The following is a 27,817-nucleotide window of genomic DNA, read 5'->3' as shown; positions in this document are numbered from 1 at the left end:
CAAAGATATCAGTCTCCTGTCCTTAAGGCTGAGCCCTGGGTTGGATGTGACCCTTCCAGCTGGAGGGTGGTGCTGAGGGGAGCAGTTCAAGCCTGTGATCTCTGTTGGCAAAGAGAGAAACTTCAACAAACCCTTTAAAATCTTGTGCCCAGGCTTGTTTTCTGTTAGCTTTGTCATCCTTGGCTGTAGCCAAGAGTGGTTCCAGGGGACTGGAGTTTGAGAGGCTGGAAGGACAGCCATACAGAGCTGAAATCCTGGTTTCATTTTACCTTGTTTTCCCTGCCTTTCCCTCCCTGCCTTTCATATTTTGAATGCAGGGGAAGAGTCTGGAAGGAAGATGGGTTTATCAAAATGTGTCCAGCATATAACATGAAGTTAGTTTTTGAACAGAGCCATTACCAGGTGGTTTTGTGTTTTTTTTAGGTACTTTTCTGGTTTGGGAGCTTGACTTGCAAAAAAAATATTTTGACACTAAAAGAGGGCACTATTTAAAAGGCAATACAAGTTCTGTGTCATTTCAGTTTCTAGAACAAGTAGATTTCTCACTTTTCCACCTTGTTTGTAGCTGTAGAGCAGGAAAGAGAATCAAACTGTCCTGATTTTCCATCTCTATTTTTCGAGTTCAGTATTGACATTTAGAGAAAATGCAAATAGGAGCATTCACTCTGTCATACTTACTGAAAGCTGTACTTGATGCTGTGCTATATTTATAAAGCTTGAGTTAACCTCAGAAGTCAAAGCTCTCACGTATATATCTGCAACTTTAAAAAAGAACTTTCTGATACTGAAATTTGGGGTGGGCATTTTTCTCTGGAGTACTGGGAAGGTTATTTGAATGTCCCTGAGCAGGATATGGATGGATCAAGCTGTAACAGAACTGCTGCTAAAAAAACCCTCTTAAATGTAAAGCTAGGTTATTGTTCTAAAAATAAGAATTAAATAAAGATGCTTTGTGTTGCTTTAGGGAAATAAACTAACTGCTTTTGACTGGTCTGGCAGGAAATGTTTATGCATTGGTAGAGAAGGAGTAAGGAATGCCTGGGTCCTGGCTTCACTTCAGTGAAACCATTAAAACCAGAGCATCAGTGCCCATCACTGTGGTGGGGGGGGAGGAGGAATTCAGGGAGTGAGAAAAAGTGTTTTTAGGATATATTTTTTGCAGGCAGCAAAGTGAAACGAGATGAGAGCACTCAACTCAGTTTGCTTTAAATAGAGTTTTGGGGTACCCAGAACCTGAAATATTCAACTCCCAAATAAGCTTGGGGAGAAGCTGATTTGTGTTTGTCAGGAACCATCGAGCTGTGTAGGGGAAAATCAAAGCCAAAGGTCCTCAGCAGGGAGAAATATTCCCTTAGGATGTACTTAGAGCTCTTCATACACCATAGCTGGAGCTGGATGTAGTCTTCAGAGGTATCCTGTACCTCTCCAGTTCTGCTGCTCTTTTCAGAACTGTTTGTTTGAATCACAGAACTTTTGCCCGTGGTGTGGTTTGGGATTTCTGTAATTTTGAGCTCTGTGCTGGAGCTCATTACAGAAAAATCTCCATCAGAAGGATCTAGTTTGCTCCTGAATAACTGCTGTCTGCTTGGGAAAAGCTATTTCTCCTTTTCTGAACCTGCCTTTTGGTGTTGCCCACTCAGAGCAATAAGAAGGACTGAAAATCTTTGGGAAAAGAACAATTCCTTCCATGTGTACCAACTCACAGAGCAGCAGGAATTCTTTTTAAGACATCTATTTTTGAAGGAAAATTAAATTCTTCATCTGCATAAAGTTGTACCCATAAACTTAAGGTGCTGCCTTCAGTAATCAGAATCTAACCTTTCCCCCCCTCTTCCCAGAAGTTTTCCTGAGTTATGGAAGTGGAGGCCTCAGGTTCTGCAAGGTCCAGACCCAGCTGCAAGGTGCTGCCTGCTCTTTGCTCCTCTCGTAGGATGCAGTTTCTCTTGCCATGGGTTTGGGATGGGAAGTTTCACAGGGTGTAACCTCCCCTCCTCATTTTCCAAGGCATAAAATCCAGGAATCATCTGTGGTGACCAACTGAGGACCGAGGTCCTGCTGGGACAGTTTGGGCACTGGGCTTGCTCTGAAGTTATTAATATTTTGGATTGAGTTTACTCCATCAGCCATGGACAGCTCATAACCTCTGATAAACAGAGATTTGTTCATTTTTCTAATAGAATTTTGAGTTCTTGGCATTGGAATTGCAGGAATTCTTGCAGGGTTTAGGTGCCAGGTGGAAGCTGGTCCCTTCCCCGGGGCTATGTGCATTTTAAGCAGAGCAAAATATGGAAAGAGGAGGTGTAATTATCCACAATACATTAAAAAAAAAAAAGTGGAAAAGAGAAGTAAGGAGTTAGTGGTGTGACATGCACGGGGTTGGTGGGGTACTTGGCCTTGTGGCAGCAGCAGGACTGAGACAGGAAAACAGTCACAGAGGGAATAATTTCCATGTACAGGAACAGATTTCTCACGTGGAGGAACCTGGAAAGGACCCAGAAGTCTCTGTGCACCACAGATGAGAATTAAATGATTAATGGAAGTCAAGGGCACCAAAGTTTAACCCAGGTTGTCTTATTCAGAGCTCTCCAAGGGATTCCTCTTTTTCAGGATTGCTTCAAGATCCCTACTTTTCTCCCATTTCACCTCAGCTTTGGTTTTGGTGCATGGTGTTTTAGGCACAAGTGAAAAATATTTTAATGCCCTTTCCTTTTTGTTTGCCAGAAAGTCCCATTTTCTTGGAGTTCAGTTGGAAGGTTAGGTATAGGAAAAATCAGTAATATTTCAGAATTATAATTATCAGTTCCTACGTTTACTGCTGAGTTACAAAGAGAAACTTTAAAGCTGAATTAATGACCAGTGGCACTGTTAGTGCTAAATGTCCCCACAAGGATCACGTTATTATCATAAATGTCAGGAATGAAATATGATGATTTTCTTTCCAGAGTTACCAACTTCCCAGCTGGTTCTGAATGTCAGCAGGAGGGACAAAGCAGGTGAAGAGCAGGGAGCTGTGATCCAGATTGCCTTTTGCATTGCTTAAAATGCCCAGGGAAGTGCCTCAGCCTGAGCTCTCCTGGCTGTGTTTGTGTGCTCTGAGCTTTTTGGGGTCATTCTGCTTGATTTAATGATTCAGTTGGTACCAGCACAACAGTTCTGCCAAGCCCAGCATCAGGGGCAGCACGCAGCCTCTGGATGGGTTTGCTGCTTTTGAGGCTGAGCCTGGAGCCATTGTGAACCCACCAAAATAATTATGTTTTCTGGTCTTCCTGATGCTGAGAACCCATCTCTCACTGGTGAGAAAACGTGGGGGAAAGAGTAAGATGTACAAAAGTCAGAGCTGGTGGCTGAATCATGGATAAAGTGACCATGAATGCTGAAGGTGGGTGGGTATGTGGCCTGGGTGAAGGGGTACTGATCTTACCTGTACTGCCTGCAGCAGAGATTATAATAATAAGAGATTATTACTATAATAATATATAATATTAGGGGTTTATAATTATAATAACGTGTACAGTATGCTGCTGGCTCCCATCTCAGTGCTGTTGTGCCTGCTTTCTTCACTGCTGTATGAAATAAATGACATTTTGCAGGCTGAGGGCTGTGTTGGGAGCTGGAGCCTGTTGCCCTCCTCATACAGAACACAGCTGTCCCTGTTATCCAGCAAATGGCCCTCATTGCTGGGCTTCCAGGACTTTCCTTCTCCCGAGGTGGAAGTTTTCCTCCCTGGTGCTTCCGTGCAGGGGGGATGAGGGATGGAAGAGGCTTGGGGGATGTGCTGGGATGCTGGAGCAAGGCTGCAAGCTGCATGGATGTTGGCCCAGAATCATCCTGGCTGCCCTGGAACCTGGTTCAGAGTCTCCTGAGCTTTGACAGGCAGTAGAGGAGGGATCTGGGTCTGTTTTCCTGCAACAGAAAAATGTCACTTGGTGACTGGGGTGTGTGGTGTGTGCCTGGTGCTGTGTGCTGGGCTTGCAGATACATTTATAATTCAAGGGGAATCAGAGGAGCCACCCACACAACTGAAATGTTTTGAGGAGATAAAGGCTATTATACTGCTTGAAAAGACCAGCTGTGTCTCTAGAGGGTGGAAAGCCAATTTTGACCTTACAGAAAGTTTACTTGCTGATCTTGGAAAGAAAGTGTTAGCAGAAGAGAGAGAGATAAATCTATAATGGAATTGCTTTCTTGCCTTGCAAAATGTGCCCGGGAGCAAGAGCCACAAAAGTTTCATGCTCCTTAAAATGAAATAGAAAACCAGAGAATAAAGTGTGCCTTCTCTTCTCTTCTCTTCTCTTCTCTTCTCTTCTCTTCCTTCTCTCTTCTCTTCTCTTCTCTTCTCTTCTTCTCTTCTCTTCTCTTCTCTTCTCTTCTCTTCTCTTCTCTTCTCTTCTCTTCTTCTTCTCTTCTCTTCTCTTCTCTTCTCTTCTCTTCTCTTCTCTTCTCTTCTCTTTCTCTTCTCTTCTCTTCTCTTCTCTTCTCTTCTCTTCTCTTCTCTTCTCTTCTCTTCTCTTCTCTTCTCTTCTCTTCTTCTTCTCTTCTCTCTCTTCTCTTCTCTTCTCTTCTCTTCTCTTCTCTTCTCTTCTTTCTCTTCTCTTCTCTTCTCTTCTCTTCTCTTCTCTCCCCTCATGCCTTCTCCTTTTGTAGAACCCAGCTCCTCTCACCCACACCATTTAGCAGCCCCATGCTTGGCACTGGGATTCTACAGCTGAGGTTGAGGGGAATGCTGATTATAGGGACACAGAATGGGTTGGGTTGGAAGGGACCTTAAAGCTCATCCAGTCCCAACCCCCTGCATGGGCAGGGACACCTCCCACAGCCCAGGGTGCTCCAAGCCCCATCCAACCTGGGCTGGGACACTTTGAAGAGGGGACATCCATGACTCTAGATCTATAATCTACATCCACGACTTCCACTTTGAAACCATTGCCCCATGTGCTGTGCCCTAGAAAGTCCCTCATAGCCTGCCCAGAAGGAAGGATTTTTTCTTCCAGCTATTTCCAAATTTTTCCTGGCTTCCTGTAGCAGAGTTTTGGCTCATGTTCCCATCCAACTGTGAGGTATCATCCCTCTTCCTTACCTTCCAGGTTAGAGCCTGATGCTGAAGCAGACCAGCAGCAAGACTGCATGATCTTCCTAGCAGGAGGTAACTTACATCTTAAGTGATCCCAAGTTCTGATACAGCCACAGCATATTCCTTAAGTAGGTAGCCCCAGCAGCATTCCTCAGTGTTGAAAATCAGAGATGTGCTTTGCTTGGCCTTTTGCTCAGGGTAGGGACAGGCTAACCCAGGGGCTTCAGACATCCCCAGGGCCTCAGAGGTGGTCCCAGGGTTCTATGTGCTGGCATTTCCATCGGGAATCAGCCTGGGATCTGGGCTGGGAGGTGTTCTGTCCATCAGAGGGGTCAGGATGGGCAGCAGCCAAGCTGTGTGTGTGTGTGCAGGGCTGCAGCTCCCCAAGGAGCTAACAACCTGCATGGGAAATACAAAGCAGAGAGTGGATGTAGGCAGTGCCAGGCTGAAGAAAAGGCAGAAGAACAAAGGCAAATGGCAGAAACTGCTGGGGAGAGACAAAAAAAAAAAAAAAGATATGGGCTTTGTGAGTGACTTGTGGGCTGGGGTGGTCCTAGCAAGAAATGTGCCAGAGTGCTGCTAGAATTCCAGTGGCCAGTGTTCAGCTGTGATCCCTGCACGTTTAATCTCCATCTGTAGCATTTAATCTCCTTAAACAATTCTTGTGGGACTGTAGCAAAGAGCAGGACAGGGCAGTCAAATCAAAATGCTTGGATTTTCCTGGGGATGGATGTGGGGTGGGTTGGCCCTGGCTGGATGAGAGGTGCCCACCTCTGTCACTCCCTTCCTCAGCTGGACAGGGGAGACAAAATAAAACAAAAATACTCCTGGGTTAAGGTAAGAATGCCAGCTCACTCACAGGTTGCATCAGAGGCAGAAGAGATGGCTGAAGATGGACAAGTTGGGGTGTTTTCTCATGTGTGTGAGAATTAAGGAGCAGGGAAGGGAAGATTTAAGTCCCTTGATAACTGCTGTGTCTGTGTAACAGATCTGGAGAGGAGCTGGATGTAAGAGCTGCATCCCTGTCAGGTTGCTTTAACTTAGAAGGTGTGATGCAGCATTGCTGTACCTGACTGGGCACAAAGCTTTAGAAAACCTCTAAATAATTGACAGATCTTGATTCTGAACTGGTTTAGTGTCTCTTGACTGGGTGTGAAAGCCAACCTTCAGTACTACCATGGGGCTTCAAGCAAACACAGGGAGCAATGTTGGTTCTTCCTGAGATGCCCTTGGTTTTCCCAAGGCCTGGTTGTGCTAACAATCCCATTAAAGGAGTTTCTTAAATCCTTCTCCAGAGGGAAGGTGTTGGAGTTACCAGCAATGTGTGTGCTTCTTTGCTATGGGTACATGGTGTCTAAGTCGTGGTTTAGGTGCTTTCTAAACTTTACAAGTAAGTGTAGGTTGGAAAGTGTTCCTGGTCCTGCCTGACTGGTGCTCATTTGCCTCTTGTATAGACCACAAATAAATCTTCAAAGTATTCTGTGAAATTACCTTATAATGAGCCTCTCATCTTGGCACTGTGTGCTGGGAGTGTCACCCACGTGTGCCAGGGCTTGAGAAGGGTGCTGAGAGGGAACTGCTCCAGCAGAGCTGGAAAACTGACTTGGTTTGTGTGTTGTGAATGGGTTGTTTGGGAGGGTGAAAGATCCAGACTTGCCTCAGAACTGGGAATGTGTTGGTTTAACTCTGTGAAGTTACCACAACGGGCACAGAGAGGATGTGTGTGTGGCACGGATGGGTGTGTAAGAGAGGATATGTGTGTGTTAAACAGATGTGTGTGTAAAACAGGATATCTTTGTAAAACAGGTGTGTGTAAAACAGATGTGTGTATGTGTGTGTAAAACAGGATATGTGTGTGTAAAACGTGTGTGTGTAAAACATGTATGTGAAACAGGATGTGTGGGCAAAACAGGATATTTGTGTGTGTAAAACAGGGTATGGGTGTAAAACGTGTGTGTGTGTGGGTGTGTGTGTGTGTAAAACAGGATATGTGTGTGTGTGTAAATCAGAATATGTGTGTGTGTGTAAAACAGGATATGTGTGTGTAAATCAGGACATGTGTGTGTAAATCAGGATATGTGTGTGTAAATCAGGATATGTGTGTGTAAATCAGGATATGTGTGTGTGTGTAAATCAGGATATGTGTGTGTAAATCAGGATATGTGTGTGTAAATCAGGATATGTGTGTGTAAAACAGGATATGTGTGTGTGTGTAAATCAGGATATGTGTGTGTAAATCAGGACATGTGTGTGTAAATCAGGATATGTGTGTGTAAATCAGGATATGTGTGTGTGTGTAAATCAGGACATGTGTGTCTTCTTCCTGGAAACACTGGAGCACAGACTGTGAGATGCAGCTTTCTGCCTCAGAGATTTCCTGGGAGCGAAGTGTGTCCTGGTGCATCCCCAGCACCAGAACTGGGATACCAGTGCCCCTTCCTCCTGGCTGGAGTGTGTGTGTGTAACAGACTCCCAATATCTCACTTATTTGCCTTACTCTTCATCCTTACCCATAAACACTCAACTTTATCCCCATTAGAGTCATAGAATCATGGAATGGGCTGGGTTGGAAGGGACCTCAGAGATCACCAAGTCCAACCCTTGATCCACTCCCCCCGTGGTTCCCAGCCCATGGCACTCAGTGCCACATCCAGGCTCTTTGGAAAGATCTCCAGACACGGAGAATCCACTACTTCCCTGGGCAGCCCATTCCAGTGTCTGATAAGTCAGCTTTATCCAACCCAAACACTGATGTTTAGAAAGCCACACCACCCCCTCTCCTTCCCTGCCCTCTGCCAGCCCAGCCATGCCCTGCAGCATCACTCAGCATCACTCCTGCCATGGCTGTCCTGGCAGCTCCATCAGAGCTGTCCTGCTGTGCAGTGGCTTCCAGCTCCTCCTCTTTGTTGCCCATGCTGTCTGCATTCATGTGGCTGCTGATTTCACCCCTATCCTGGGCCCTTTACCCCTGGGCTCATCACTTCTGGGCTTGGCTTTATCCTCCTCCCCCTTTGACTCTAGTTTAAAGCCCTGGCCCTGAGACCCTGGTACCTGTTCCCCCTGCAGGACAGGATGTTCTCTAAAGCAAACTCTGATCAAAAAACCCCAAAGTTCTGCTGGTAACACCAGTTGTAACACCAGTTTTGGAGTTTTTCTTTGATCTCTCTGGTCTTCTTGTTCACTCATTACTCATCCCCCAGGGCTGGAGGACACAACTTGTGCTCCCCATCCTTGTCCCAAGGATCTAAAATCTTTCTCCTCATTACCCTCAGACTTTTTCCCTCTGCCTCATGACTGAAAGCTGAAAAGAGGGCAGTGACCTCAGGGTGGGTAGGATCAGACCAGAAAGTCTCCTGGGTCCCTCCATATGGGACCCTCAGTTCCCATCCAAAGGGAATCTCCTACAACTCTCTCCCTCCTCTTGCTCTTCACAGAAGCAGTTTTAATACATGGAGTTGGCTGCTTTGGCACCTCCCTGGGTGGGGCTGGGTCAGCAACCTCATTTTCCTGCTCCTCCATCCCCAGAGCCCCACATCTCCCTCATTTTCCTGCTCCTCCATCCCCAGAGCCCCACATCTCCCTCATTTTCCTGCTCCTCCATCCCCAGAGCCCCACATCTCCCTCATTTTCCCGTTTCTCCATCCCCAGAGCCCCACATCTCCCTCGTTTTCCTGTTTCTCCATCCCCAGAGCCCCACATCTCCCTCATTTTTCCTGTTTCTCCATCCCCAGAGCCCCACATCTCCCTCGTTTTCCTGTTTCTCCATCCCCAGACCCCACATCTCCCTCATTTTCCTTCTCCTCCATCCCCAGAGCCCCAAATCTCTCCTGGGGGGCACTTGGGGATGTCTGGAGGGGGCTCCTGTCAGCCTGGGTCCCCACATCTCCTGGGACTGTGGCTTTGGGCTGGACCACCCCTGGTCAGTGGTGAACCTGAACTAATGACTGATGAGGCTGAGATTTAAAGTTTCCTCAACCATTTAATAGCACTTTAATTAAAAAAGTGTTCACCAGGGCAGGTTTGGCTGCAGCTTCAGAGGAAAATGAAAGTGGTTGAACCAGAGGAAATCGATGGCTTAATTGTCTGGAAAAGGAGTTCTCTGCAGTATCAGGGTAACCTGAGAGAGCAGGAGGCTGTTCTGCAGGTGTAGGGAGAATATTTCTCCTTTCTGTTTCTCAGCAATATCAGTTAAATTATGAATTAAGTGATTAAATGTTGTGAATTAAATTTACGAATTAAATGATGGTTAAATTATGAAGTTGTGAGACTGGGAGTTAAGCAAGCTTGTACCAGGGAGGGACTGAAGGAAGACTAAATCAAAGCTGGGGAGATATTCTCTTTATTTACACTCACATTTCCTTATTGTTTTCACTATAGGCTATTTGGAAAAAAAAAAGTTTTAAGCATAATGTTTGTTTTGATAAACCTATTTTTTTTCTCTTGCTGAGCTATCAAGTTCTGGGGAAGTTCAGGTAGTAAATAAATCTGCTTCTGCAGTCTTAATTGGGTTGCAATTATCCTCCAAGAATAGCTTGAAATAAAGTAAAAATGAAAAGGAAACAAAACCCAGCAGAACATGAGAAGGCAACAAAAAAAAACAACAGCTCACCACAACTCTACTAAAAATGAAATCCATAATTTCCTCCTCTTCAAACTGTAAAAACCCAAACCTGAATAAATGGAGAATTTATTGCATTACTGCTTAGTTAAACGAATGGTGCTGCCTCTCCCTTAACAAACGTGCACACTGAGCTTCAGCATCTGTGGGGTTTTAATATAAACATCTCTATATTTCCATAGCTACTTCACAGGCAAAATCAGCCCTTTTCCAGGCACAGCACCTAAAAATGGAAACCAGTTTGAAAGCTGCTGCCCTTCAGGTTTCATATTTAGGATTGCCACTGCCTTTTTATTTAATTACCAATATTGAAACTATTAAATTATTAGTGCCTGCCATAATAGGGCCTGAATTATGAAGGAACTCTCAGCACCAGGCAGCCTTTCCCTTCGGAGGGGTGCACGAGGGTGTTGTGGGAGCTGCTTCCCTGCCCTTTGGGGTGCAGGGTGTCCCAAAAACCCCTCTGCTCCTCTCCATGGTCTCTGGGGGGGCTGTGCCACAGCTGGCTGGGAGCTGGTGCTGGTCCCTCTCATCTCACTGGATGTCACCTGGGGATGGTGATGGAAACCTACATGAATTGTCCAGCATAACCCACTCTTGATTTCACATGGTTATTAAAACTCCTCAAGTGTTTCTGGTCCCCAAAAAGGCTTTTTTTTTTTTTTTTTGTTTTGGTTAACAAACTACTTGAACACATCTCCTTGGCATCTGGTTAGAGACCCAGAAGGTTGGATGCCAGTGATGGGAAGGAGTGGCTGATGCAAAGAGGCTTTCAGGAGCCCTCTGCATTTCTGGTACCTTTTGGGTTTTCCTGCTTTGTGCTTTTACCTTTTTTTACCTTTGGGCTGCACTGGGACAGCCTCATCCTCCCCAGAGGAGGGGTTCTTTGTGCTGCTGATTCCGTCTGGAGTGCCCAAGCTTCAAAAGAATTCAAAGCCTTGTTTTTCTGCTCTGCTGGGGAATAAAGTGAGAAAGGAGAAAGCTCCTTGAAGAGGAGGGAATTTTCTCATGGGTCAGGCTGAGGCTGGGGAAGAGGCAGAGGAGGAGCCCGGATCTTGCAGCTTCCAGTGGGGGGTGCTGAGCCCCAGGTACCTTTGCAAACAGAAACCCAGGATGCAAATATTTCCCAGCACCTTATCAGAGGGATGCTTCAGGCCATGTAATTCTTTCTAGGATGTTGCTAAAAGATTAAACACCACGTGACAGATGGTTGTGTTGCTTAATACTGTGCTGGAGAGTATCCAGCATTACAGGAATTCCTGGGATAGTGCAGGGAGGGCTCAGATGTCTCACAGGCTGCCAGCCATGTACCTGCACTCAGCCCCAGTTGCTGCTGAATAAACAGAAATTCTTGTCTGGGTGCTTGTTTTTCAGATTGTAGCTTGACAAAGTAAAGGGAAAAGAGGCTTTCCAGGACCCTTGATTTAATGTTGGGCAGAGGAGAGGTTGCTGAAGTTGGGTCTCAAGCACCACGGTTCATTAATGGTTGCATCTCTGGTGCCATTTCTTGAGAAAGAGGCTGGAGCTGTGAGCTGGACCTTGCTTGGATTTAGTGTTTTACTCAAGAGCTTCTTGTGCTGTTGGACAAAGAGAAGTTTTTCCTTTCCAGAGGGCAATAGGTTTGCAGTAGAGCTTCCATGTGGGGTGTGGGGTGCAAGGTGTAGGGCTTGAGGGGTGTTCTGCCCTTTGCATGTGTCCCATCTGACACATGGATATGGACACATCTGATATCATCTGATATGGAAATGTTTTTCTCTTCTATATTCTGGACTTTGTAAAGAATAACTCCAAAGAGGAAAATCAATCCAGTGGTTTTCAGACTGAAAGCATGTGTTGCAGGAATATGGTTGTCAGGGTTAATGTTGATGTCAAGAGGTTCAGAATAGCACAGAGTTCAGGATATTCTAAAATAGCAGTGGGAAGGGGGTATCTATTTATACGTTTCCCTCTGTTTTTATAGAGATATAAAACTCCAAGAGGTTAATTCAAGTACTGAATCTTGTGCAGATATCAGCTTGAGATGGCTTCTCTGGCAGATCTGGGGGGCTTTTGAGTACAGGGTGATGGGTATGGGCACAGCAGGAGAGTTGTAGGATTTTCTAAGGGTGAGGAGACATCTGGCATCAAGCAATAGGGATTGAGGGAAGAGATTTAAAATAAACAGAATGATTCCAAATTGCCAAGTGAAGTTTTTTTTGAGGAGGGAGCACATGGGCAAGAAATCCAATGTTACTTTAATTCAAAAATAAAGAACAAACCAAAAACCTGGGTTGTATGGGAAACTGGTGGCTCGTGGTGCAGATAAAAAACTTTCTGACATTTCCTTTTTGGTATTGTTCTCTTATGCTCGTGTCAGCTTTAATATATGACTCCCACAGTCTCTTGTGTTTAGCAGAACTTCACAGAATGGCTTTTTGGGTTTTGTTTTTTTTTTGTTATAGGCACTGCCTGCTAGTGCAAGAGTGTGGACAACCAGCAGGTTTCCTACTGTACTTGCAGTAGCTGAAAGAAGAACAGAGCCTGAAAAATGCAAAATACACCTTGCCATTGGTGGGGGTGGCTGTGCCCAACCTGGGTGGCACCAGGAATTAATTTCTGTGTCTTTTCTTCAAGCTGGGGAAGTTAAGGAGTTCTACCCCTGTGTGTGTGTGTGTGTATGTGCCCTTGGGGCAGAAGTCAAGGCAATTTATCTGCTGTCCCTGGGAATATCTGACCCTGAGCATCAGTGTGAGCACTGCCAAAAAGAAATGGCACAAAGTCAGAGCACTTTGTGATGCCTTGTGGGGAAGTGAGTGCAGCAAATCCTTTCCTCCTTCTTGGGGTCACCACTGAATGCCACTGATGAGTAAGAAAATCAGAGAGCAAGGCTCTTGTTCAGCTCAGGGTGTCCAAGTTCCCTGAAAGTTGAGCTGTCTGTTACAGGACTTGAATCAGAAAGTTTGAATTTAGGTGCTGGGGACTCAGTTCACTCTTTTCTTGCCAGGCTGTAGTTTTTCCCCTTAAGAACCTAAGAAGTTACCCTGAAAAAAAAGTAATCCTAAAGGTCTGGGTGTTTTCCCTGCAGCTGGACTCTGGGTTGTGTGGTGCTTGCCAAGGAGCCAGCAAGCTTTTGGCACAAGCCAGGACAGAAAGATGAAACCCAGGCTTCTGGTCTGTGGATGAGCAGGATGTCTGTGGAGCTGGGTTTGAGGGAAGCCATGCAGAGCACTAAATGGAATAATTCCACTGCAGCAATTCCTCTTGTAATTAAAGGTAATGCCTAGAGACCCCTTTGTGCTCAGTGAGACTTGATAAATAGAGATAAACATCATTTGTGGAGCCCTGGTCTGGCTGCTGGTGATGCCAGCACCTTCTCTGCTTTACCTGGACTTTCCAGGTGTTGGACATATCCAGGGAAATGTCTGCAATCCTCAAAGAGGAGGGTTTTCCATGTCTCCTGCACTTGAAAAGTAGGTTTAGATGCAGCCTGCAGAGATCAGATCCTCACATTAGTGTAGTGCTGGCACTCCTGATGGCAGCAGCGATCTCCGTTCCAGGACTGGATATCCATCCCCCTGTGTCCAAGCCTTTCCTGGCAGTGTTTCCCAGGCATGATGACTGCAGACAGGGCAGAGCTGGCTGGTACCTGACCCAAGAGGCTCCCTGTGGGGTCCATGCTTCTGCAGCAGCTCCATTTTAATCTCTTATTATCTATTTAGCTCTATTTATCTCCTGAGCTGGTGGGAGGCTGTGTTGGGAGTGTGTTCCTGCAGTGCAGATACAGCTTGGGATGCACATTTCCTCCTACAACTAAGGCCTGGAATGTGTTCTGGGCACTGGGTTATTCCCCAGGGATGGAAATGAATGGGAAGACTGGGTGGAGCTGGAAGTCTCTCCAGGTTGTTTTCTTTTTTGTAGTAGCCAAGAGCACCTGCAGAACCTGGTCTACAAAAGTCCTAGGGAAAGGATTCATCTGTATTGTTGTTAGTAATTCTTCTGGCTAGTTCTTACTTCATGACTGAATTTGTTTTTGCCTGGAATAATTTTGTTTGCATTTTTTTGCTATTAGTTACAATGGCTTGAAAGGAGGACTTTGCTTTCAGCTGTTGCTTTGCTTTAAAATGGGATGTTGCTTCAGGTAACTGAGTAAACAGATTATCTAAAAATCATCAGGCAGCTCTGGCTTCTCAAGAAACACTTGGTATCTACTTCCTTAGCTCTTTTGCTTTAGAAAAACCAAAATAAAGTAGTGTTTAGGGAGTGCATGGCTGAGTCCCCTTTGGGACCTGCTTGATCTGAAGCTTCAGCCAGCAAAACTGGACAGAACAAGTCTGTAGCCTGCTTTCTGTTGTGCTGGGTATTTAGGCCACCTGGAAATTAGTGGCATTAAGCACCTGAAAGATTAAAAAAAAAAACAAAAACCAAGCAAAAACTAGGGGCAAACCAGGCACAACTGATCTATGGACCTAATGTCCTTCAGGGGGGCAGATAACTGATGTCAGGGTTCTGCTGGACGGGGTGGCCTTTTAACCCCAAATGATTTATAGCAGGGCTAAAAGCATCCTGCTTAATTAAACCTGCCTGCTGTTTGAGACTGAAAGCCAAGGAGATGGATATATAAATATATATATATACATATATGCACTGGCAAAAATCTGGTGGCACAAAGCAGTTGTGCAAGTCGTTACCCAGTGGAATGGTAAAACCTGCTCAGGAAAAGGAAGGGGTTTTCTTTTGGGAAAAGGTTTCTCTCTGTTCTCCCAGGCAGATATCCCAGGCACTAAGACAAGAGGGCATGGGCTTAAGAGTTTTTCCTAATATCCAACCTAAATCTTCCCTGGCAGAGCTTCAGCTCTGCCAGGGAAGGTTTAGGTTGGATATTAGGAAAAATTCTCTCCAGAGAGGGTGATGAGGCATTGGAATGGGCTGCCCAGGGAGGGGGTGAATTCTCCATCCCTGGAGGTGTCAGGGTTTAACACTGGCCCCCCAGGATGCTGAAGCAAACAGGGAAGGGGTGAAGGAAGGGAAGCAGGAAAGGCAGGAAGGGCAGGAAGCTGGAAGCTGGCTTGAGCCTGGTGATCCCTGAGATTTCTCCTGAGTCTGAGGTGTATGGGATGGAATCCTCTGTTTGGTCAGTTCTGGCATCTCTCTTGTCCCTTCCTCCCCAAAGGAGGCTGCAGGTGGGACCTCTTTATTCCTCCTGGAGGGTAAAATGTTCCTCAGAGCTGAGCAGTGTCCTTGGCTCTGCACACCAGGCTCTGGCTGGAACTCTAACCATGGAGTGGGATCAGTCCTAGAAGCAGACACTGTCTGAGAAACTTGCTGTGAATTTCAGCAAGTGCAGCTGCTTACAAGGGACTGAGCTGAAAGCAAAAGGACAAGGCAGAAAATCCCCTTTATCCTGGCCCTAACCAGGACAGGAGGTTTTTAAGAAGCGCCTGAATGTGGCACTCAGTGCCACGGTCTGTGAATCACAGTGGGAGTGGATGAAGGTTTGGATTTGAGGATCTCAGAGGTCCTTTCCAACCCAAAGGATTCTGTGACCTCCAGCCTTACTTTGCCCTTTGCACCATCCCTTTGTGCAGCTTGAGCAGTCCCAACAGAAGGTGCTTTGCATTTGTGGGTATTTATTGCATAAATTCCTCCTCCATTCTGAGATTCTGATTTGTTGGCATTTGTTAGCATCAGAACTGATTAGAGATATTTACCAGTTTTCTCCTCCCTTGCCACAACTTTCTCCCTGCACAGGAGACAAACTTGTGCCCTCTTCTAAGTGTTCTCTGTGCATTGTTCCCTGGCACCTTTTAAATGTTTTGGTTTTAATTCTGTATTGTAATGGTGCAAGAAGAAACCTTCTCCATTAAGTCCATTTTTACTGTTTTGTTTGGATTTTTTTGAGGTTAAAGAGTGGGGAAGTACACAGGGAGGGGTAAAGGGGATTGTGAAGCAGGGCAAGGTAATCCTGGATTGAAAAGTCTGTTCCTGAAGTGACCCTGATCACCACCTGCCTCTTTTACTCAAGAATCTGCTTTATCTCTTGCAGGAAGGGTTTCTCATTCAGTGGCCAGAAATGAGAACTGGACAAAATATTTTCTGACTGAGAACAGCTTCAGAAAGAAAAATATATTTAAATAGAAAGAGAAAGTTGTGGCTTGGGCAAGAATCCTGAACTTTCCTACTCCTTCAGAGTGCCAGAAGCAAACTCATCAAACAGGTGTGGCATCTGCAGAGGCAGTGGCAGGTGAAAGGAGAAGGTGTCTGAGTGCTGGAAAATTCCCAAGTCTCTTCCTAGGTATAAACTCTTTGAATGAGAGACTGGAAATTTCCCAGGGAGCTAACTAATTCACTGCTATTTGCATACCACACGAAAAATCTCCAAAATCCCCATTCCCTGAAATTCTTCAACTTCTATTGGAAAGAAACACAGTAAAGAAGATGCTTCCCTACTCCATTCCCATCTGGGAATCTCCATGTAACTTCCCTGTGATTCTTTTGTCAGCAATTCTCTTCTGCTGGTTTTTGCACCTCTTAAAACTCTGGCAAAACAGTTATTTGCAGAGCTGTCCCTGTTTTCAGACAACTATTTCCTTGTCTTGGGCTGGTTGGGAGAGCTGAAGATGCCAGTTGTGTGTCTGCTGGGTGGGATCCGTGGGAGCAGGAGGAAACCTCTGCATATACAAGTTTTTTTGAGGTTTTAGAGGAAAACTTAAGGGCTCGTGAACAAGAAGAAAAATAGCAAGTGCTTAAGGGAGTGTGGGACATTTGGACAGTTAAATGGCATTGAATGTTGGCGTGGTGTAGATTTTGGGTTATGGGTTTGGACACGAGGGAGGTAATTTGTGCTTAAGTAACTGATTTGTGTAAGAATCAACACTTTCAGAGGAAAAGGCCCCAAAATCTATTTCAAAGTTATAGGAAAGAGCATTGGACACAATGTCTATTCCCAGGCTTTGTCAATATTGCAGATTCATAAATTGTGTATGACTTGTAAAATAGGAAAGGCTCCTTCTAGTGAGCTCTTGTGTTTTGCCTGGAAGCATTAGAGGCAGCTTGCAGCACATGTAGGGAATAAATACCTTTCAAAAATGGGATATTGAGTGAAAGGAATCGTTTTAATCAAAAGTAGCAAAAAGTGACACTGAGCTGAAGGAAAAAAACAAGTGTTCACCTGCAAGGCTGCTTCCAGTGCTGCAGATATGTCCTGAGATGCATATTTTATGTATTAGGAATTATTGATCAAGGCCATGGCTATGCCTTCCATTACCAGAGTTCTTCCCCATCACTGTGATCAGGATTTCTCAACTCCTGTGAATTCCATTCCTCTTCCTGGGACAAACACAGAGCAGTTGGTGCTGGGGAACTCCACATGGTGTGAGATGCTTGGCTTGGCCCTTTTTCCTTCTGATGCTGTGGTGTTTTAATGATAAAACAACCTAAAAATCCATTGGGGAGCTCAAGTCTCTGTGCTCTCCTCTGAGGTCCTCACCAGCAGGACCTCACAGAGCTTCCCTGTGGCTTTCCCCCCCCCCGATGGATGGGTCTTGCTGTGGATCCTGGATTTTGGCTGGGTCAAAATGCAGGGAAGAGGAAAGGTGTAAGTGAGATCTGTCCTGTGTCACAGCTCAAAGCTGAAGCTTCTTGGTGCATGGACAGATCCTTGGCTGAATCTGCTGGCTGTGGCAGGGATGTGCCAGTCTGTAGCCATGAGCATTCCTGACACCTCATCCCTGCTGTTTGTGGGTGCTTTTCATCAAGGGGTGTCACTGGGAAAGGTGACAGAGAGACACAGAGCTGGATGGGAGCCCCAGACTTTGTGTTTCTGCAGAAAAACAACCTAGGCTGCTTTTTGAAGTTTTTGCCTCCCAGATGAAAAGCAGGATTGATTCCACACACTCAGCCTGCTCTCTGCTTCCCTGGAGCCCATCCCCACACCCTTCTGATGCCCTGGGAAAGCTGAATCCCTGCTGACTCCCTGGAAGCCCCCCCCCCCCTCTACTTGCAGTCACTGTTCAAACCAGCTGGCAGCAAAGAGTGAGGTTGGAGATGAATAATGGAGATGAAAATTGGAGATGAATAATGGCAAAGGGCTTTTCTGTGCTGTATCCTTTGGGTGCTGCACCCCTGGGCAGCCAGGAGCCTGCACTGGTCCTCACCTGAGGAGCAGCTCAGCCCTGCTGTGATGCTGGGTGCTCAGTAGATGGAAGCTCTGCTGATGAAATCTCTTCTAGATCTGACCCACCTCACTCCTGACTTTCTGCTCTGAAGTGCTTGGGGTTTTTTTGTTTAGGCAGCAGAGTTTCTGAGGCAGCTGCATCCATGTGTGTGCCTGCTGCAAGGAGAGGGATCTGGGAGCTCATTTAGAGCTCTGCAAATCCAGTTTCAGCTTCCTGCTCTGCTTGCAGGTTTCCTCTGGGAATTCAGGAGTGTGGCTTAGTCCCTGTGCCAGTTTCCTTCGGGAAAGGGCTCTTCCCAGCTTGGGCAGGAACTGGAGGTAATCATAAGAGGATGCCCCAGTATAGAGGTTGAAGAAGTAACACAGGTGTTAACCAGGATGTCTTCCTTCAGTGTTCCTGTGCAGGCCAAATAGTATCCCTGAGGGGTTTTTAGCAGTCAAAATGAGGTGATGAGCACTGTGTGTGGCTGGGAAATGCAGGGAGGAGGTTGTTAGTGATGCTGAGGTGTGGGCAGGAGGTCCCAGCACCCCCTGTCCCACAGGGTTTGTCTCAGCTCTTACAAGAAGCTCTTCCCTGCTGCCCTGGGACACCAGAGCCTGCAGACAGTTTTGGGTTTGCATTTGGGTGGCAGCTGCTGGTTTGGTCCTCCTTTTGGTCCTGTAGTCACAGCTGCCCTGCCTCTTGGCTTGAAACGTTTACTTGAGAGTCACAGAACAGCTTTTACCTTTTTTCCCAAATGTCAGCAGGCAGAGTTCCCTTCAGAGCCTGGCTGCACAGCCTGTCTCAGAGGAGCTGCTATCCCCTGGCTGTCAGGGAACAGGATCCTGCTAGGACTGACAGCTCTCAACCATTCCCTCTGAACTCTGGGATGAGAGTCAGGCATTTCATTCCCCTTCCAGAGGGCTTCTCAGCTGTAAGAGGAAGGAGGGGGTTGAACTCCTCTCAGGTATCACAGCAGTGCCTGGAGCACTCCAGAGCATCATGAAACTGGGAATATGGGGATGAAAGGCAGCTCTGCCCAGGGGCTTCTGTCTGCAGCAATCGGAGGTGCTGAGGGCATCACCAGGATCTCACTGGGATGGAGTGGAGAAGGAAGAGGGTTCAAATATTCAGGTAGCAAAGGGGGTTGATCTGCTTACTTGGTGTAGTGTAAGGAGGAGAGTAAAGAAGTTTGTTTGGCTCAGATCTGTAAACCAGCCTTGCCTTGGCACCCAGCCCAAGGTGCCCACTGGCTCAGCACCCTGCTCCTCCTCTGGTGACAGCTTTTGCTGTGGGGACAGATGTGGGGGGTCTGGAACAGGGAGAGCAGCATCAGTGCTTCTCAGTGGGAAGGAAATCTGTTCCTCAGTAAAGGGAAACAGCAGGAATGGTTTCATGTTCTTTTGATGCATTTTTTCCAACTTTGTTCCTAGGATGCAAGGAGATCACTCAAATATTCCAGTATTGGTTGACCCAGTCTGAGAACCTGCTCCTTCTCATGCCAAAGCCCATTCCCTTACCTGCAAGGAGCAGGGAATGTGGGGATTCCAGGGGCTCTGCAGAGGCAGTCTGGGTATTTAATCCTTCTGAAAATGGTTTGAAGAACTGAAGAAGGCAGCAGTGTAGGAATTTGCTGGTCAGATTAATTGCATTCCTGCTTCAAACTGTTTATTCATAGCTTTAACTTTTTTTTTTTAGGGGAAAAGGAGACTATTTTTAGCTTGCTTTCCCCTCCTCTGTATTAACTCAGACAAGTTTCCCTCTCGGAGCAGAGGGTGGAGTTGGTAGGAAGGAAGGGTAGAACTGAAACTGCTGCATTAAACCCGTTTCAAGATCATCAACTCACAATTTTGTTTTCACATTGGAGTTCTGAGCATACAAGGGGTCTTTTGACCCTTTCCAGAGAGGGGGGGAGGAGATTTGCTGTGTACACAGGGCCCTGCAGGCAGCGAGGGGTTATTCCTGTTAGGATTGGGCTGTGATTCCTGAGGAATGGTGTGGCTTGGCAGCTCCCTGCAAATGCCTCATTGCAAAATGAAGGGGAAGGTGTAAGAGGAAGGGAATTCAGGTGTTGCTAAGCCACTGCCCTGCTTTAGCAGCCTGGGCAGACCAAGCACCAAAGGACAGAATTGCTCTATTACCCCCCACCCACCACCCTCCCAAGGGAAGATGGATGAGAGATGAGGGGAATGAGGATGAGAGATGTAAAAGTTGGAAATGAAAACTGAAGGTTTACTGGAACAGGAGAAGGGCAGTGACAGCTGGGATAAGGAACACAAATATATACAAATCTCTATACACAACCCCAACAGGATGCTGCAGGGATGGGGGCCTCAGGACCCCTTGGGGCAGGGAGGACTCCAGGGCTCTGCCCAGCACCCGATGGGTGTGGGTGATGAGGAGAGGGTGACAGCTGATGGCAAAGGAGCAGAGGGAACAGCAGCAAAGCAAGGAGCAGGGGAAAGAGAGGAGAGGCTGATGGTCTGCATGACCTTGGGAGGGGATGGGCAGGGATGGGAGGGAACAGAGCCCTCTTGTGCTGCCCCAAGGGATCTCTCAGGCTCCTAAAGATCCTCTCTTTAGGTCCTCAGGTGGGTACCAAAAATTCTCCTGGTCCTCTCAAGCCCTGACAGCCACCAATGGTAGACATTCCTCCTGAGATCCAGGGAATATCTGACCAGAGGAGATGAGACTAAAGGCAGAGAGAGAGCAAGAGCAACTCCAGCTGCTTCTTCGGGAGGTTAATATGAAATTGGCTTGAACTGTGATACAATAATGTCTTCAGTGTGCTGCAGAGGGGCTGCTGAATCCAGGGCCTGTGGATTCTAGTCTGCAGAAAGAAGGATTCATACCTTGAGATGAACTGACATCCCAGCTGGTGCTGCCTGGCTACTGCAGAGCTCTGCTACTGCTTCATTTCTCTGAGCCTCTTGGTTTTAATGTTTGTTCTCCAGTACCTGTTAGTTCCCTCTAACTGTTAAGAGCCACAGGATCTGTACAGTAGAATGTGTGTGTGTCAGGGTTTAACACTGTCCTGGCAATTAAGCTGAATAAAATGGATCCCAGGTTCCTCCCCCTCTCCCCCAATAACTCTCCCATCCCCACTGAGGCTGCAGGGCAGCCCTGGGACAGTCCAGGCTGGAATCCTGGGGTCAGCAGCAGTTGGGAGCTGGAGGCAGGAACACAGAGATTCAGGCTGGGATGGATCAGGAGCACAGGCAGAGGAAGGGATGGAATCCTCCCAGGATGCTGAAGGAAACAGGGAAGGGGTGAAGGAAGGGAAGCAGGAAAGGCAGGAAGGGCAGGAAGCTGGAAGCTGGCTTGAGCCTGGTGATCCCTGAGATTTCTCCTGAGTCTGAGGTGTATGGGATGGAATCCTCTGTTTGGTCAGTTCTGGCATCTCTCTTGTCCCTTCCTCCCCAAAGTTTCTCTGCCTGAGAAACTTGCTGTGAATTTCAGCAAGTGCAGCTGCTTACAAGAGACTGAGCTGAAAGCAAAAGGACAAGACAGAAAATCCCCTTTATCCTGGCCCAAACCAGGACAGTGTGAAGTCTCCACCAGAGCAAGCACTGGAGAGATGCTCACTCACAGCTACTCGAAGTTGGATCCCTGATTATCTCCTCTTACCACCATCTCCTCTTACCTCCTCTTGCTCCTGCTGGGTGTTCTCCTGAGCTGTTGGAGAGGCAATGAGAAGTAGAGTTTGCATTTGTGTAGAAAGAAAAGCAAAGCTTTTCTGTGTCAGAATAAACAGCAAAAAATAAGCCCAAGGAAATCCTTCTCTTCCTGCAACACCTGATTCCTGAGTTACTGAACTCCATCCATCAGCTCAGAGCTGGGAAGGACAGTTTGGTTTTCCAAGTCTCAGGGATCAAGATGGGGCAGGAGAGCTTCCTGTGGACTCTAAGGTTCTGTCTTTATCTGCTTTCTTCTCCTCTTCCACTTCTCCCACTGGGAGGCTGCTCTGGATCCCACTGCTCCACACTCAGACCCTTCCAGCCTGGAAGTGCTCATCATTGGTTTCTCCCAAGACAATCTGCACCAAGACAATCCTGGGCTATCCAGAGCTCTTCTCATTTCTGGCTGCTTCTCTCCTCAGGTGTATGTTCAGGTGGTGATCCTCTCCTTTTCAGGTGGTGTTTTGCCAGCTCAAACAAGCTGAGCTTTGCTGGCATAGGCCCCTTGCTCTTCCCAGCATCTTTGTGCACCAATTCTTGACTCAGTTAATCAGCACTGAGCTTTGGTGTGACCAGAACTGCCCTTGATAAGGGTGTCTGAGAAAAGGCTACTAAATTAATACTGATTTCAGCTTCTAACCTGCATTTACTGCAGCTTAAGCCAGGTCATGTATTTGAGAGGGATCCTCTGGTCTTGCTTTGAAGACATCAAGGAATGGGGACACTTCCAGTTGTCAGTGGTTGGTTACTTTGATGTTTAAACAAGTACCTTAATTTGAATAGGATGCCTTTAACCACTGCAGCTTGAAATGCCTTTCTCTGGTATTTTACAGGGACTTTTATTATCAGAAATTTGTGGGGTTTTTTCCTTGGAAGTGCTCTTACGTAGATTAGGTCAAGAAATTAGTAAATGACAAGTTTGGATTTCAGAACTGAGCACTCCTATTCCACAAAAAGGTTAACTTTTAAGGAATCTTTGAGTATCCCAAAGTGGCTTACTATCAGCTATCAGCTTTCATCTCCAGATGACACCAGCAGGAGTGTATGCAAAGAATGAAAATAAAGTCCATTATTTATGCCCCTCTCTCTAAGCTTCCCAGGCTTGCATGAGGGAAGTGGAGCTACCTGGAAATGCTTCTCCTCCCCTGAGATTCCAGCCTCCTTTGAAGGTTGTCTTGATCTTTGTGAGTAAGCTTTGGCTTAGATGTTTGATTTCTTGCCAGAGGAGTGAATCTTTCTATAATGCACATTCCTCCAGGCTTCACCTCTCAGGAAGGTCTGAGGGATTTCTCCCCCTGGTTTGCAGGATGAGCTGGGCACAGCTCAGGGATTCCTCAGGGACTCCTGCCTGGCTGGGGATGAAGCCCAGAGGTTCCTGCAGGATGGGGACAGTGACACTTCACCTGCCACAGCACTGCTGCTTCCCCAAACCCTTCTGCTGACACCTCCTCCTCTTCTGGCTGCTTGCAGGGATGGGAGCCCAGGGCTGCTGGGGAGGAGCAGCTGGCTCCTGGTCCCCAAAAAGTCCCTGGAAGTGATGCTGTAGCTGAGCTTAACACCCTCACTGCTGCGAGGACTCCTGTCAGGGTGCTGGTCAGGCTGGCTGGGGTTTTCTTCTTCATTCCTTGTGCTCTTCCAGCCTTTATTTTTTTGCCCCATGCTGTTTCTTGTAATTTAATTCAGTGGCATCAAACCTTTTTGGAATGGTGGGCTGTTGCCAAACACAGAGTTTCTGGCAGCCTGAGCTCCTCCTTTGTTGTACAGCCCTGCTCTTGAATTCAGGATGCACTGAATTCAAGAGGGCTTCAAACACTTCCCCAGCCCTGCGAGCTGCTGCTGGGCAGCCACTGGGCTACTCTTACTGGAAGGACTGGTTTTCTTCTGCTTCCCATTGCCTTGCACTGAAGTCTTGATTAAAGGGTGATCCAGATCCATTTGTCCTAAAATCGATGGAGTAAGTGCTCAATACCCCTTTAAAAAAGGGGCAGTACTAATGCATGTAAGCTGCCTTCTGTGTCTGAAATGAAATCCTACCAAGAGAAAACAAACTGGTGTTTTCTTCCTCTTCTCTTGGAGTGTGGTCCAGAGCTTACTGAGTTTGGCAAAATACTTTAAGGCATTTAATTTCCATGATTGTGATTTTATTTATAATAATTCATCAGTCCTTTCACAATTACAACCTTTAGGAAATACCTGTAAACCTCTCTTGCTGGGTTGCACTGCCAGTAAACACCTGTAATTTATAAGATATATATGTCCAGAAAGCCTCTCTCTAGGTGCATCCTCTACCATAGCTTGCCATACATCCCAGTGTCTTTGAATAATCTTTCACATATGGATTATGGTGCCTTCTGCCTTCTCTTTTCAGGGTCTTGCAGGGGGGATGGGGAAGGTGCTGTCCTGCTTTTAGAAATATTCTTTTCCTGCTCTGACACATGCTGTGTGAGTCCATTGTGGAAGTCTCTTCCAGTCACTTGCTACAGCCCTTTAAAAGTGCAATTACATGGTTCATGTACATTGAGAATGGGAAAGAACTCCACCAGGCTATTTTTATTATTTTTTTTTTCCACGGATGCTACAAAAAATTCAGGTGAGAATTCTGGAAAGTAATTAGCATCTGAAATGGAGGTTGAGAGTGGACAGTTTCTCCCGTGGAAATGTGTCTGGAGTTTCCTTGCCTTTCTTTGGCAGGAGAAATCTCAGTTTTAATAAATGAGTCCTGAAGCAGCTTCCCCATAGGAATCCCCTCTTGCTGAAGGAGCAGGGCAGCGTGTGGTTCACTTTGAATGGAGAGGTAAGCCCAAAGCTCTATATTTAATCTTGAATGTGGGCAAGAAAATGGCCTCTTCTTTGGAATGAGGTCTGAATAAGGCTGATTTTATTTGTTTGCACCACAGCATGAGCCCCAACTGTGCTGGGTAAGCACTGCACAACTGCAGGAGGAGAAAATGGTCTCTAAGCCAAGAGGTGGCAGCTGATGGAGGGTAAATGACCCCTCCATTAGTAAATGTTCCTGCCTGAGTAGAGACTTCATCCTACCTGTGCCCAGCCCTTCTAGGTGGAAGGAAAAGAGTTGGTACTGCAGATGGAGATGGATGCTGAGTAGCAGTGTCAGGGCTGCTGGTGTCCTGGGGAAGGTGACCCAGTTCTGCTCGAGCTTTTCCCAGGGAAACCCCTGGAAATTACTAGAGAGAGGGGCTGTGGGCTCTGCTGATGTTCTTGCAACCTCCTCCCAGCCATCTAGTGGGACAGAACAGCTCAAGGGAGGAGTAAAACAACAGCTTTGGGTCCCCCTTCTCTCAGGGGCTGCTTTGTTAAGGCCATTGAGCTCTTCTGCCAGGCCCTGGATTTGGAGTCTGCACCCTTAAGTTCTATTTTAGGGCTCATTTGCTTTCTTCACCCATAAAAACTTCTCAACAGAAATCTGCTCCTGCAGGTTCCTCTCTCCTCTCCCAGTGTCTGCATTTAAACCCAGGATTAGGAGCTGGGGGGCAGCTCTGTCAACATGAATCTAAGGGAGGATTATTTTGTAAAGCAAGACTCTCTTATGAATATCACTCTGATGGCTCTTCCCTTGCTCTTGAGCATCACTGAAGTCTGGTTCATACCAATCTGCAGGCTCAGGAATACAGTTTTGCTCCCACTTGCATTTTGCTTGCATTTAAAAGGCTACCCTGCAATTATAAAAGCTGGATCCTGATTAATTTAATTGGCAGCATAGATTAGATAGAAGCCTGGGACTTGTATTTGCATTCTCCAGAGTAAGATTTCCAGTCATCCTAGTGAGAAAGACACTGGATTCCTTTTTGCAAACCCTGTGGCTGTGTTTGAGACTCCAGTGAGGTGCTGCAATCATTTTGATGACTGGTGAAATGAGTCCACCAGATGCCTCTACAGCAGCTGGCTGCAAATTATGTGAACTTTCCTGCTGATCAGTAAATAGAAATAGATATGTCAGGATATGCTTCTTGTTAGACATGCTCCTCCCTGGACCTGTGCCAGGCATTCAGCACTGTCCCACACAACATTCTGGTCTCTAAACTGGAACAAATGGGGTTTCCATGGATGGAGCACCCATTGGCTGGATGGTGGCACCCAAAGAGCTGTGGGCAATGGCTCAGTGTCCACAGGGAGCTGTGTGAGCAGTGCTGCTCCTCAAGGGTCAGGACTGGACCTGGGTCAGTCCTGTTTGACATCTTTGTTGGTGACATGGACTGTGACATGGACTGGGCCAATTAATCTCTGCTGTTCCATTAACCAAGAGCTCTCAGTAGGCATCAGCACCTTAAATAATCTATGGCACTGCATAAAAACCATTAATATAATTTTCTCTCCTATGGTGCAAGCTTTCCCCCCAAATTTTAAGAACTCCAGCACCATAAAGTTGATTTTATGGTCAGTAATTTTGTGGTCAAAGACAACAGCATAAAAGTGCTCCCCACAGCAGAATCTCTGTGACACCAGGAAAAGAATTGGAACATCTCAGCTGCATTCAGCAAATCAAAGGGACTGGGTTGCAAACTGTCTTCAAATGTTTAAGCAGGACGAGGTGGGGCAATGATTCCAGAATAACCCCAAATCCCTGCTCTTTAGAGTGTGTCCATGTCCCCACGTGTGCTCAGGAGGCACAAGGACATTGCAGTGTCCACATGGAGCTGTGTGAGCAGTGGGTCACGACTGGACCTGGGTCAGTCCTGTTTGACACCTTTGTTGGTGACATGGACAGGGGGATGGAGAGCACCCTCAGTTTGCTGAGGACACCAAAGTGTGTGGTGAAGTCACCAGGCTGGAGGGAAGGGATGGATCCAGAGGGAGCTGGACAGGCTGGAGAAGTGGGCTGTGCAAACTGCATGGAGTTCAACAAGGGCAAGGGCAAGGTTCTGCCCCTGGGGGGAGGCAATCCCATGGACAGCAGAGGTTGGGAGGAGAAAGGACGGAGGAGAGCCCTGAGGAGAAGGACTTGGGGGTGAGGATGGAGCAGGAGCTCCACATGAGCCCTCAGGGTGTGCTTGGAGCCCAGAAAGCTGAGCCCTTTTTAGGGTATAAATCACTGCCCCTACTCCAGACAGCTGCTTTAGAAAGAGATGAATCCTGCCCTGGAGGTGCCTGTTTCTTGCCATCAGCTCAGTGACATCTGGAGAACTGATGCAGATTTTGATGTCAACATTTGCTCGGATGAATCCCATGCAAAATATTTCCAGTTTTAAATCTAACAGATCAGACATTTTCAGTAAAGGGTGGTCCCCAGCCAGCAAACATGTCCTGCTACCCAGAGCTCCTTGGGGACAGTTTTTTTTTTAAACTTTTTCTGCTTCTATTTTCTAGCTCTTTATCTGCAAAATTATAATTATTCCATCATGACAGGAACACTGGCCCTCAGAAAGCTGCTTTTATCTACACAAATACTTTCTGTGGTATTTTTTCCACTGGTGTTAGCCTTTTGCTTATCCATCTTAGAGCTGGATTAACTTCATAAAGGCAGAAGTGCCTTGTATGGAACTCTGAGGCACATTTATTTCTTTGACCAGTAAATCAGTATTATCGTTTCCTAGGGACTGGAAAAGAGGGTATTATTATGGAGTTAGGCTTCTAAGTCCACTTTCCTGAATGCTGAGTTTTCAAGGAGATATAAATCTCCTTTGTGAGGGAAAAGCAGCTATATGAAACAGACTTTAGGGCCCTTATTTTCTTTGTCTTTATGCTTCCTTGCCTCTCTTCTCTACCTTCCCCCATCTCCTCAGGTGCTACCATATATTACTTAATCTCCTTTGAGGTAAGTGTAGCTTCTTTGTCACTGCATGGAACACATTGGTATTCAGAAGACCTTTTTCCCTGTGTCAGAGCTGGTATTTTGTTTCCTTGCAACAGGAACCTTCTTGGAAGTCTCCAGCTAGTATTTTTCTTTCCTTTTGTCTTGCATTGACTGTGGAGCTCTGCTTCCCTCCCCTGTAATATTTGGGGTTTTATTCATGACTACCACATCCATTCTCTGAAGCATTCTATGAAACCTATTTACAAGGGAAAGGGAATTACCTGGAGAACAACTGGTTTTAATAGGAAAGGGTGAGGAAAAGAAAGCATTAAGGAGCTCAGCCCTTTCCTCATCCCATTTTCCCCCCACATCCAGTAAAGGTTGGACACTCTCCTTAGCCATCCTTTTGTTTCTGATTTAGATATAAATACTTTTTTATTATACAAATACTTTCTAATCTATACATAAATATTTTTCATTATCTTTTATGGCCAGATTAAATAAATTCTACTTGGCCTTTGGCCCTTGGAGTTTTCTCCCTGCAGAGGCCAAGGAGATCTCTGCAGT

The 27,817-nt window shown here is 46.4% G+C and overlaps 1 protein-coding gene across 3 annotated transcripts in view; it reads left to right on the top strand.

Moving 5' to 3' along the window:
* TSPAN4 (tetraspanin 4) overlaps positions 1-27,817 on the top strand; it is a 381,566-nt gene that overhangs the window by 54,676 nt on the left and 299,073 nt on the right. The gene's annotated exons all lie outside the window — the stretch shown is intronic.

This window comes from Calypte anna, chromosome 5 (assembly GCF_003957555.1).
Source record: "Calypte anna isolate BGI_N300 chromosome 5, bCalAnn1_v1.p, whole genome shotgun sequence".
Lineage (NCBI taxonomy): Eukaryota > Metazoa > Chordata > Aves > Apodiformes > Trochilidae > Calypte > Calypte anna.
Note: the sequence above shows the minus strand (reverse complement) of the source record. Positions and strands in the feature narration are given on the sequence as shown.